The sequence below is a fragment of the Pteropus medius genome, unplaced genomic scaffold (assembly GCF_902729225.1).
Source record: "Pteropus medius unplaced genomic scaffold, Ma_sr-lr_union100, whole genome shotgun sequence".
NCBI lineage: Eukaryota > Metazoa > Chordata > Mammalia > Chiroptera > Pteropodidae > Pteropus > Pteropus medius.
Window position 1 is genome coordinate 19,682,410 of NW_024355205.1, and position 11,872 is coordinate 19,694,281.

Sequence of the window (11,872 nt, forward strand, 5' to 3'; positions counted from 1 at the left end):
AAATGTTTAAAGACTAAAATAGCCTCTTGTACTCCCATTAAACATGCTAGCAACAATTTACCAGATGTAAAACATCAAATAGTGTTGATGTAGAATCTTTGAAGCCTGGTTTCCAGGTGTTCTGCCTTAAGAATATTTTTCCATTAGCTACTGAAAACATTATTCTTTCCAGAATATAGCCTAACCCTTGTTAAGGTCAAAACAAAAGATTCTTGTCAATCCCTGGAGAGAAGAGTTAACAAAGTTTAGATGACAATCATGGTTTTATAATCAATATGTTACTCTTAGATCAATAATTTATTAAAATTATTCCAACTTTCAGAAAAATTGTCTTACTTCCATTAAGCATATTATATGCTATGTTTAAGTAAGTTGAGACTGCCAATTGGAAATACAGTACAGTAGCAGAATTCAAATGAAAGTGTATTGATTATAATAAACATTTTATCTAATATATGGTTTCCAAATGAATTTCAGTTACACTGGGTAACATGATAACTACTCTATTCACCACATAGAGGTATTCTGAGGAACAATTATTACCTGTTAAGGCAGTCAGAGAGAGAAGTACAAAATATTCCTGTGGTCTCTTCCAATATTTTTATACTATGATGGCTTAACTCTACTGACTTCATCTGCCATAGCCTATGTTATGCCTTTCTGATCTGTAAAGAAGTGTTGTCATTAAGCCTGCCAGTCTCTGTTTTTACCACCTGAGAGAATGATACATTTTCTGCATTTTTATAAAGTAAAATATTGAAAAAATGATAAAGAAAAAATAGATTTTATACTGTAATTGGTTGCTGCCACGGGATTTTTTTTCTACACTGCAATTATTGTATCATACCATGCTACATAAAATTATCCATTAATATTTTTCAAATCTCTTGGTGTTCGATTTTGGTGTATCTTCAAAGTTATTTTACGTACTAGAATCTGTGATTAGAAGATTAGGGTGAAAATGTGTAATAATCAAGTGTTCTTCTTAAAATTTATTTACTGAGCTCAAATAAAACCATAACTAAGAACACTTTTGATATTTTTTAAAATGAAAATTAACTCCCAGTGACTTTTAAATAGTATGCAGTTGGAGTGAAATTTTCCCTGTTTATTAGTTGAATTTTTTTTTAATTTCTCATCACCATTTCTTCTACTCTGTAGAAATCATACAACAGAAAGACTAAGTATTTAGGATACATAACTTATCATTTAAATAGAATAGCAAAAATGAAAAAGATAGAAAATGAGGAGTAAAAACAATCTCTGAAGCTAAATTTGAGTGTATAACTGGATAAATCTTTTGGTGAAGTACATTGAGTAGTACGGGGATTTGATACATAAAATAAAGTGAATTTTATATAGGCATGATTTGAACAGGCTAAAATATTTATGATTAATATAAAATATTTCCTAACTAGGAATTATAAGCATACATTAAAGTAAGAATAATTAAACTTTGTCAAGTGTCTTAAAAATTGTAAAGGAATTAATTGCGAGTCATCAGTGAAAACATTAATTAGGATGAATGAGAATGTGTGAGAATGTGTATTTGGTTTGATTTGTTTGTTTTCCTAACCTTTACAACTACTTTAAGTGGTAGAATATATCTTCTGGGCCTTTTGCAAATGTAGAATTTTCATACACCTGCATTTTTTTTTTCCAAGGAGGGAGAATTGAAGTTTCCTTACATGTATAAAAAAGATTAAACATTTTATTTACTTTTGTATAGTTTTTGCCTTGCTTGTCAGAAGCAGTTATGTTGTCATCATTCAGAAATGGTTGTAGTAAAGTTGACACTTCACAGATAAGAACAAGCTTATTATTCATGGAAAATTTACAAATGACTGTTGATTCTCCTAGATTGCTAAAACAAAGCAAAATTAATTTTTGATTCTATAGATTCAAGGTATTAGTCTCCAGCTTAATAAGCATCAGGAAGAAGATGAACCGACAGGCAGGAAATACTATCTAGAATTGAAATTTTTTCAGTTATGGAGAAAGTTCCAACGGAAATGGTGGAAATATCAGTGCTTTGAATAAGTGAAATTCAGCTGGACAAAGTGCTAAATTACATTTAGTAAGGATTTAATATTACTCCGAAAAGGAATGCTTCCCAAATCACTTATAATTATTTAGCGAGTAGATTACTGAGTTGAAACTTTGAAATTTTAAGAGAGTTGGGCTAATCAAGGTATGGAAATGGGACACATACATACAGTAAGTGAAATTTTCTCTCTTTTGGGATTTGGCTGCTTATGATATAGTTGGTACTGCAATACCCACAGCCTCCCTAGTTCCATTAACACTGAGGACATAGTAGATATTTGACAAATACATTCTAGTTAAGTTGAATTGTAAATACGTATATAGCACAATCTTAAATTATGTTAGAAAAAGGACACGTTCGGTTCAGTGGAATACATTTAGTCATAGTACAAAGCCTTAGATCTAATGACTTAAAATATATCTTTAAATCAGTAGAAATGCAGAAAAACATGGCACATTAGAAATGATGGAATGATAACTTAGATTTGATTATAACAAGACTGAGCTGAGCAGCTGTTGAGATTGGATAATGATATGTGAGTTTCTCATCAGGCCTATAACATATTTCCACTAATATAGATTAAGAATGTCTGGATGAACTATAATTATCCCTGTGGCTTTTGCATAACATAATTAGGTCTCGCTAATGCAAAACACTTTTATTAAGTGAAGAATAATATCTAAAAGTTATGGAAATAGCCACAAAAACTATTCAACTAAGGACAGAAACATTGGCACTCAGTAATGTAGAAATTATATATATATATATTTACACATTATATATATTTATTTACTTTTATATAGAGTTATCAGAATTCAGTCTTGTTTTTATAACAGGCACATGAAGAATGGTTTCAATTATGTTGACCCTTTTGCTGGAGTTTGTGCACCAGGTGTCCAAACCACAAAATGGAAAATACAATCTTTGTTTTATATAAATACAGTACTGAGATCAGCCTGTCTTTAAATGCCTGATTGCTATTTAATTACAGAGAATTTCTCTTTAAACAACAATCCAACAACAACAACAAATAAACAAAAAAACAATAAAGAACTCATTTCAGAGCCTTCTTATCCTTCCTATCACATGGGAAGAATATCTGATATATCTGATAACTTTATGTAACTAGGTCTATTAAATGGTAGTCATTACATGTTTTATAAGTACTACTTTAAAATATCAAATGAAAATGAATATGTTGATCAATAAAAGCTAACTAAAACTACAAATGCAAAGTATTTATGTTCACTCTTATGACGTTTTGGGATATAAGAATTTTAAAGCAACTGGGAGATGGAAAAAAAAGTTAAATCTGGAGTGAACAAACGGGAATCAAATTCCAGTTCTGAGGTGTTGTGGCAGGCTATCCCTAGGCAAGTTTCTTAACCTCTCTGCACCTTGATTTATCCTCAGTAAAATGAGGAAAATAATTCCTACCCTATGGCCTTTGAGAAAATTAAATGAGATAATTTATGTGAACCGTCATCTTAAGAATGTTTTTTATTGAATCTGATTTCGAAAAATAACTTACAAAAAACCAGAAGGATAAGTTTCTTTCTTTCATCTCAAAGGAGAAAATATAAGCTAGATTAAATGACATTTTTGAGGAGAGTACCGCCTTCGAAACTGTCTTGTATTTATAAGATTGTGAATTTATCTTTAAGTACAAAATAATTGTTTCCTCTTTTTTATCTCCCTTAAGTGAATAATTTAGCCATCATTTCTCTAATACTCTCTCTCAGAGAAAGTGAATATTTAAAAAAAATATTTATATAATACTTCTGAAAGTATCCCTCAATTATTTTCTTTTCTTAAGCTTTTTTTTTTTAATATTTAGAAAAGTTTTTTTCTCTTTCATTCTCATATTTCACACCTAGCATTTTTACCTTGGAAAATGTATCCTTAAGACGTGGCTAAAAAAAAAAAGTGTGAGAACCAAATAGTCGCATAAATTTTGTCATTGAAGCTTTCTACCATAACACCCTTCACTATTTTATTTCCTGTAGGTGGTTACAGTAATGTAGATATAACACCAATATTTGTTTTTCATCATTCCACATTTATTTGGTATACTCCATGGTAAAGATAAATAGGATGAGTTAGATGAGGTAATTAAAGAAAAGGAAGACTCATATCCTACAAGTGGGTGTCATATTTTATAGTATGGCAATAAATATAAAATATAGAAAGCAATATATGAGCAAATGACAAACATAATGCAAGCTACTAGCAAAAATGAACTATTAGACTTTTCAGGAAGTTTTATTTGCACTTAATCTATTAAGATTAAACATTCATTTTCAGTAAATTATTTGATCTTTTAAAAACACATTAATGGTAAATAGTCAATTAAAATAAACTCACTTTATAAGAGATTTTGGTTTTTATTAATGTCTATAGTTAATGTATAGTCTTATTTAATAAATTATCATCCTTAACCAAGACTTGCTGTTTTATTAATCAATTGTTCTTACCTATTGTGTAAATTTAGTTGTTAGATTTTAAAAACTGAGATAATCAGAATTTAGGTGTGTTTATCAAAGAATTGTTGAAGAAGATATTTTAATTATAACTTTAAAACACATTCAATGAGCAGCTCTTTGTGCTAAGTGCTTTCGTACTTAATTATGATGTTATTTCAATTTAGAGATTAGGAAACTCAGGCTGAGAAAGGAAATGCCTTGCTCAAAGTCACTTTTCTAAGTTCTTTGCTCTTCGTGACTACACCTAGAGGGGGAGATATTTCTAAGAAAAATAAAACTTTCTATTTTTTTTTTTCCAAATCTGAAAGCTATCAGCAACCAGAGTTTTTCTTTGACATTGAAGAATTTACGATTACGGATATTCTTTCATGAGACTCATTCTTGGGGAATACTGTTTACAAATAAGGTTGAATTAATTTTTCCAGAGGAACAATAAGAAATCACTTATAAGTACATTAGTTCACTACATTTAGATCTGTCTCATTCCTTTAACAGCAAGCAACATGATGATCCACAGTATGGCTATATCATAATATATTAAAACATTTTCATATTGTTGAATGTCTACATTGTTTCCTCTAGGAAATTACTTCAGGTGTCCCTGTAACAAACACCACTGTTTATGCCTTCTTTTGCAGAAATAGAATTGCTCGGTAAAAGATGAATTTTTAAATCACGACTTTAATAATTTCTTGACAGTTTATATTTCTACTAACAATGTCTTTAAGTCTATTAAGAGAAAATGCAAGACATTGAACAATATATATAATAAATCCTGTGTATGATAAAAATTACATATGTAAATGTATAACTTAATAACTTAAATGATCTACACTAAACACTCTGGGGTAGGGAATAAAACTGGGAAAAGAAGGAAGGGAAACCATTTTTATAGCAAATATGTGTGTGTTTGAATCTTTTACAATGAAGATGAGATTATATACTGCTATGTATGTTAAAAAGTAAAAAAAGATTCACTTTTAATTAATATAGAGGTATAAAGTAAACAGTTTGAAAGCAACGAATATAAATTTTATAGATATAATATGATGGCATTCTGATTCAAATATGTCTGGGTGTATTTCATGGTCTGAGACTCTTCATATGCATTGCATGTGAATTATTTTTGTAGGTAAAAATGATAAAATAATAAAACTATCTTGGTTTCTGAAACAAATCATTTCCATCTGTACCACTGGATAAGTGCAATTCCAACTCAACCACATGAATAACATTACATGTGTTTTTAAAAGTCACTATTTGTTGAAGACCTTAAACAATTCACATCCTTTGCCCATGGTTAGTTTGGCAATAAGAAAAAAGACAGCTAAAAGAACTTTAAGCTGTATCTAAAAATAGTTCTGACGGGATTTAAACTGAATTTACAATTTATTTTGGTCTCTTTCCTTCTCCCTAAATTCTGAAGTTCAAAGTTTAACTTAGAATTGTTTTTCTCAAGTTTAGCTGTAGTCAAAGTCCATGAAATGGCTTATGTCTGTCTATAGTTGACCTAATAGATTTTTCCTACATTAACATTATTCTTTCATACTAGGCTGTTTATATAATATAGGTATACTATTTTCTTTGTGCTTTACTTTAAAACGAGATTAGAAAATCATGGGACATTTTAGTAGTTATTTATAAGTATTAGGTTTCTTTAGTAGAGTTTTGATATAAATCAGTTTTCAGTAATTAAGTTCTTCATTCATTCTGAAATAACTTCAATTACTTATTGAACACCAGTCATGTCCATAAGTTTATTAAGACGAGACCAGTATAATGAGGGTAGAGATATAAAATCAATGACTTCCATAAAATATTAGAGTTGCTATATGAGAATTTCATGCAAACAGGGGTAAAATAACCAGGAAGAACTCCTACCAGAACCATCAGGGAATATTCATTTTAATGTGAGAGCTCCAGTAGAATATGGATGGATAGCAATATGATTATTCATGGGTAGAGATAGGACATGTATATGAAATGAAGAAGTTTTAGAGGAGAAAAAAGCATGAAACATGTCTGATACATGTGACTGCTAAAGCCTGGAGACAGGCTTTGGTGAGAGACAAAGATGAAGACAATGAGATAAAGCAAGAGTCAGACCTTGGAAACTATCAGAAGCCATGCTAAAATCCTCGAAGTTTTTCCTTTAGTCAGTGAAGATCTTTTAAAGGGTTTTCAGCAGGAGAGCAATTGAGCTGCACATTTTAGATAGAGACCTTTGGAAGCAATGCAGAGGATGAATGGGAAAAGCACAATAAGGGAAATTAAAATAATCCACTCAGGTAATATTGAGACATAAAATAAGACCAGACTGCTGGGGACGGAGATGTGAAGCACTGAGGCAGCATATTTTAAGGAAGTAGTATTGATAGGACTGGGTCAGTGATAAAATTTGGAGGATGTGGAAAATGCAGTAGTATGGTTTGATTCCCAAGCATCTGTCTTGAGTTAATGCGTGGGTAGTGATGCTATCCACCAATAGGAATAGGAGGAGAGTTTAAGAGTGAAGGTAAGGAACTCATGTTTAGCCATGTTTTGCTTGAAGTGTGTACAGGGCTGCCAGATGGAAATATCAACTAGCCAGTTGCATTTGTGAACCTATAGGTCAGATTGCAGGAGTGGATTAGAGATAGCAATTTGTTGGTCATCAGCAGTTAATAAATGGGGTGTTAACGTTACTCAAGGCAAAATGTTAGCAAGAGAAAAAATAAAAATAGGAACACCAATGTGCAGAAAAACAGCATTTAAAAGAAGGAGATGTTTTAAATGATCTCACCCCCAAAAATCCATGAGAAGTTGCTATTAGGAGTTAACTGGGGACCTTTGTGAAGTCAGTTTTAGTAATGCAGTAAAAGTGGAAGCACCCACTCAGTGGCATAGTAGAATTAAAAATAAATGGAAGAGTTCTAATGAACAAATTCATGTTCTTTTTTGAGGAACATAGCGGTGAAAGGGAAGGGAGGACATTAACTAGAGGGGTTCGCAAAGTAGAGAGTTGTATTAATTGTCAAAGTAAGATACACGTGAGTTTTATTAATGATTTTTACAAAAGGATCTGGAAGAGCAAGATACTGAAAAATACAAAATATGAGAATTATTCAGGAAACACCATAACACAATGCAACAGAAATGAAGAGCTGGCTATATCTTTATTATCAGGGATATTTTGTGGTTGATAAAGTAGAAAGTATGGTACTTCACAGGCATCTTATTTACCATGACCTACAGAACAAGTATTTTTAAATCTACAAAGGAAAGACAGCCAAAGTAGTAGTCTTCCCTCCTATTTTCTTCTATTCCGCCATGTACAAATTGTCTCCCTAGACCCATCCTTCTAATAGAAGGCACTAGAGTCCACCTCCTTACTCAAGCAAATAATAACTGATAGATTTGTGGCGAATATAGTTAGCATCAATATGATTCGTTTCTGTCATAAACGTTTGACCCCTAGTTAATGCCCTGTTTGAAATGAATGAGAGTAAAACATTGTTTCTATCACTTGTGTTTTATTTGATTGCTCGATTCTCAGTAATTTGTCAGATAATACTTAGAAAAGACAATGTTTTTTTCTAAGCAGAAGATAGCTAATATTTATACATGTACCATGTGTTTCAAAGATATAAATCAAAGTGATATTTTTAAGTAAATAAAAAGAATAAAAAGAGAGCACTAATATTTGATATTTTGAAAAATTAAAATCTCATGACCAAGATTATAAAATGGCAGTGATTATGGATAAGAGCATAACACAGGACAATAGATTTGAAGAATGCATAAAATTTAGTTCTAGAAGTGGAAGACACTTCAGAAAAATCCATAGAGTTCTCTTCTACTGGAAAAAAATTTACTCCAAGAAAGGTAAGATGAAGGTGGCCAAAGATAATAGTTATAGTCTTTGGTGGTACAATTGATTATGACTTCTAAATGTCATAATTCTGAGAAGATAATATTCTTATATAATGGAGTTGGTCCTAAAAACATAAGGTACAGATTACAAGTTTAGACATTTCTTGTGAATGTATAGATACATGATGTATGTGATAATATATATTATTATAGTACATATGTTAGGATTTTACATTTATGATACCTGCCATAAAACACTCCTTATGTCCTAAGTGTATGAGAATAAAAGAAACTCTTCTTAGCTTAGCTATGAAGTTGTGAAAAACACGGAACTAATAACTACCGAGCATTAACCAGCTTCAGGTCTACCAATAATTAAATATGTGATCATGGGCTAGGCTTTGGACTTGTTACTTCTTTATATAAAGGGAATGATTTTCCTCAGGCCCCTTCTGATGGTTCCATTCTGATTCTTCTTGGTGAAATGATTCACTATTTCAGTATGCTGAATGTTATATTATGGGAGTGTAGGGAATCTGAAGACTTACCATTGTAAAACTAAAATGTTCCTCAGTGACTTGAAACAGTGGCCTTCAGACTGTCTATCTCAAGAGAACCTAACTAATAATTATTTTACATTTATTAAACATTCTGCATTTCTCTCTGTTGTTTTAATTTTAGACAGAAATGTAATTTTAGGCAGAACTTGGGCTCATGGTTAATATATTATTTGGGGCTTTTTGTTTTCCATGTTTTAATGGTTGTTTTTATAATGCAGAAAACATCCTAATTGCCTCATGTGAAAGTCATTCTAAAATAATATTTCCAAAGTTATTAATGTGAAGTTATTTATTATTATTAATAAATGGGAAATTAATTACTTATATCTTAAAGTTAGGAAGCATGAAAGTGAAGGAGTGAAAAAAGATGCTTTAGAAATCTAGAAGTTAACCCTTACATTTAAACCATGTCATTCTATTTTGCAAATGCTTACTATAAGCAGAATACAATTCAGTGCTAAATATGAAACAGTAGTTAAGAAATGATTTGCTAACGGATCTCAGGGTCTTTATTTTGCTTTTACATGTGAAATCTATTTACTCATTTGCACATGTGGAATTTTTCATCTCTACAGCATGTGTTTTTAAATTTATTTTTTAAATTAAATTCATTGGGGTGACATTGGTTAATAAAATTATATAGCTTTCAAGTGTAGTATTCAATAATACATCATCTAATATTGCGTTGTGTGTTCACCACTCAAAGTCAAATCTTCTATCACCATATATTTGCCTCCCTTTACCCTTATTTACCTCCCATCTCCTCTCTTTCCTTCTGGTAACCACTAAACAGTCGTCTCTTCGTATGACTTTTGTTCATTGCTTTCAGATTTATATACCACATATGAGTGAAATCATAGTGTTCTCAACTGTTTCTGTCTGACTTCTTTCACTTAGCATTATTATCTCATCCATGTTGTCAAAAATGGTAGTATTTCATCTTTTCTTATGGCTGAGTAATATCCCATTGTATATATGTACTACATCTTCTTTATCCAATCTTCTCTCAAAGGGCCCTTCTGTTTTTTCTCTGTCTTGGCCACCATGAATAATGCTGCAATGAACATAAGGGTGCATATATCTTTATGGATAAATGTTTTCAAATTTTGGGAGTAGAAGAGGGATTACTAGGTCATATGATAATTCTACTCTTAATCTTTTGAGCAACCTCCATACTGTTTTCCATAGTAGATGTACCAATTTACATTCCCACCAGTAGTGTATGGAGGTTCCTCTTTCCTCACCTCTCCAACACTTGTTATTACTTGTCTTGCTGATGATAGCCATTCTAACGGGTGTGAGGTGTTATCTCATTGTGGTTTTGATTTGCATTTTCCTAATAGCTAGTGAGGTTGAGCATCTTTTTATATATCTGTTGGCTGTTTGTGTGTCTTGAGAGAAGTGCTCGTTCAGGTCCTCTGCACAGTTTTTTTAATTGGATTGTTTGGGGTCCTTTTGTTGTTGAGTTGCATGAGTTTTTTATATATTTTGGAGATTAGCCCCTTATCAGAGGTGTTTGCGAATATCTTCTCCCATTCAGTTGGTTGCCTCTTTTTTTTGTTGATGGTTTCTTTTGCTGTGCCTATAGTATATTTTTAAGCTTCACATTGAGTCCAGAAGTTGACACAGATTCAGATCAGCAAACAAATTCAATGGAAAAAGTATATGTTTCTTTTGAATTTTGAAAGATTTATCTTTGCACAAAATATCTATCTACATGTCAAAGATATTTAGATGTTTAGCTAAGTATTTTACAGGCCAAATATATTTCCAAGTGCAAAGAAAAAATATTCATTGGAATCCAGACTTGGCTCACAGTAGAACTTTATTCTAAAATCTTGCTATTTTGGTTATATTTGCATTCTTTATCATTTATGTGGATGGAAATGTACTATATTCAATACTTTAAAAAACCAAGGTACGTAAATTTAAGCTTCATGAAGGCAAGTCTCTTATCTGTCTTATTCATTATCTTGTTCATTTTTCAGTGCCTAATTTAGTGTCTGGTATATATCAGAGCTTTAATAAATGTGTTTAAAAATATACCGTGGAAAGAATAAGCGAATGCCTTGAGTCTTAGCATCTGGTCATAGTGCTTCCTCTAACCTAAAATCTTAGCTAAGCCATTTCTCTTTCACTGAGTCTCATTTTCCTCGTCTTTTAAAAGCAAGGATATTTTAGATTGATCTTTTGGTTTTATAAAAGTACTTGTCAATTGGAGTTTTATATCTGAATAAACTTGTAATCACTATCTTAAGAAATATATTTCTAGAAGTGATATAATTTCTAAAAGTATTGATTAATTCACCTAGCATATGGACTTGAATTTTTCAAGATACAAATTTCCTCTTATTACAGTGAAACATTATAATGCAATTTTCACTCACAGAAAGTTGGCATTAAAAAATTGAGAACATAGTGGTGCATTCTCGTAAGGGAAGTATCAAGTCAGAGTTCAGAATGAATTATTTCTTTTATCTGTAGTGTGGTTCCTGCAGGTCAGGGTTGAGGTTGAGAACAGGCAGGCTGGAACTCCTAGCACTAAAAGTGGTATATGAATAAATAAAAGGACACTCTACTTCCTGAGTATAGACAACATTCATATTAAATGTAAATCACGAGTCTGAATATATCTTTGCATAAATCTGGAACAGTAATGAGTCAAGGATCATATAGAATTAATATGATAATATATAAAGTATATTTTATTGATCCTCTTTCATCGCTTTAATTTTTCAGATCTTTAAGAATTTTACTGGAATAATTATCCAAAGGAAATTCTAAGCATTCTACTCAAATGGTAAGTAGAACTACTTATATCATCATATTTGTTCATCAGTAATTAATATGAATCTCCAAGTATTGAAATGAGAAACATGAATTACTATTCTCCCTCATATTTTTTTTAAAGCAAAACTACTAAAGAATTT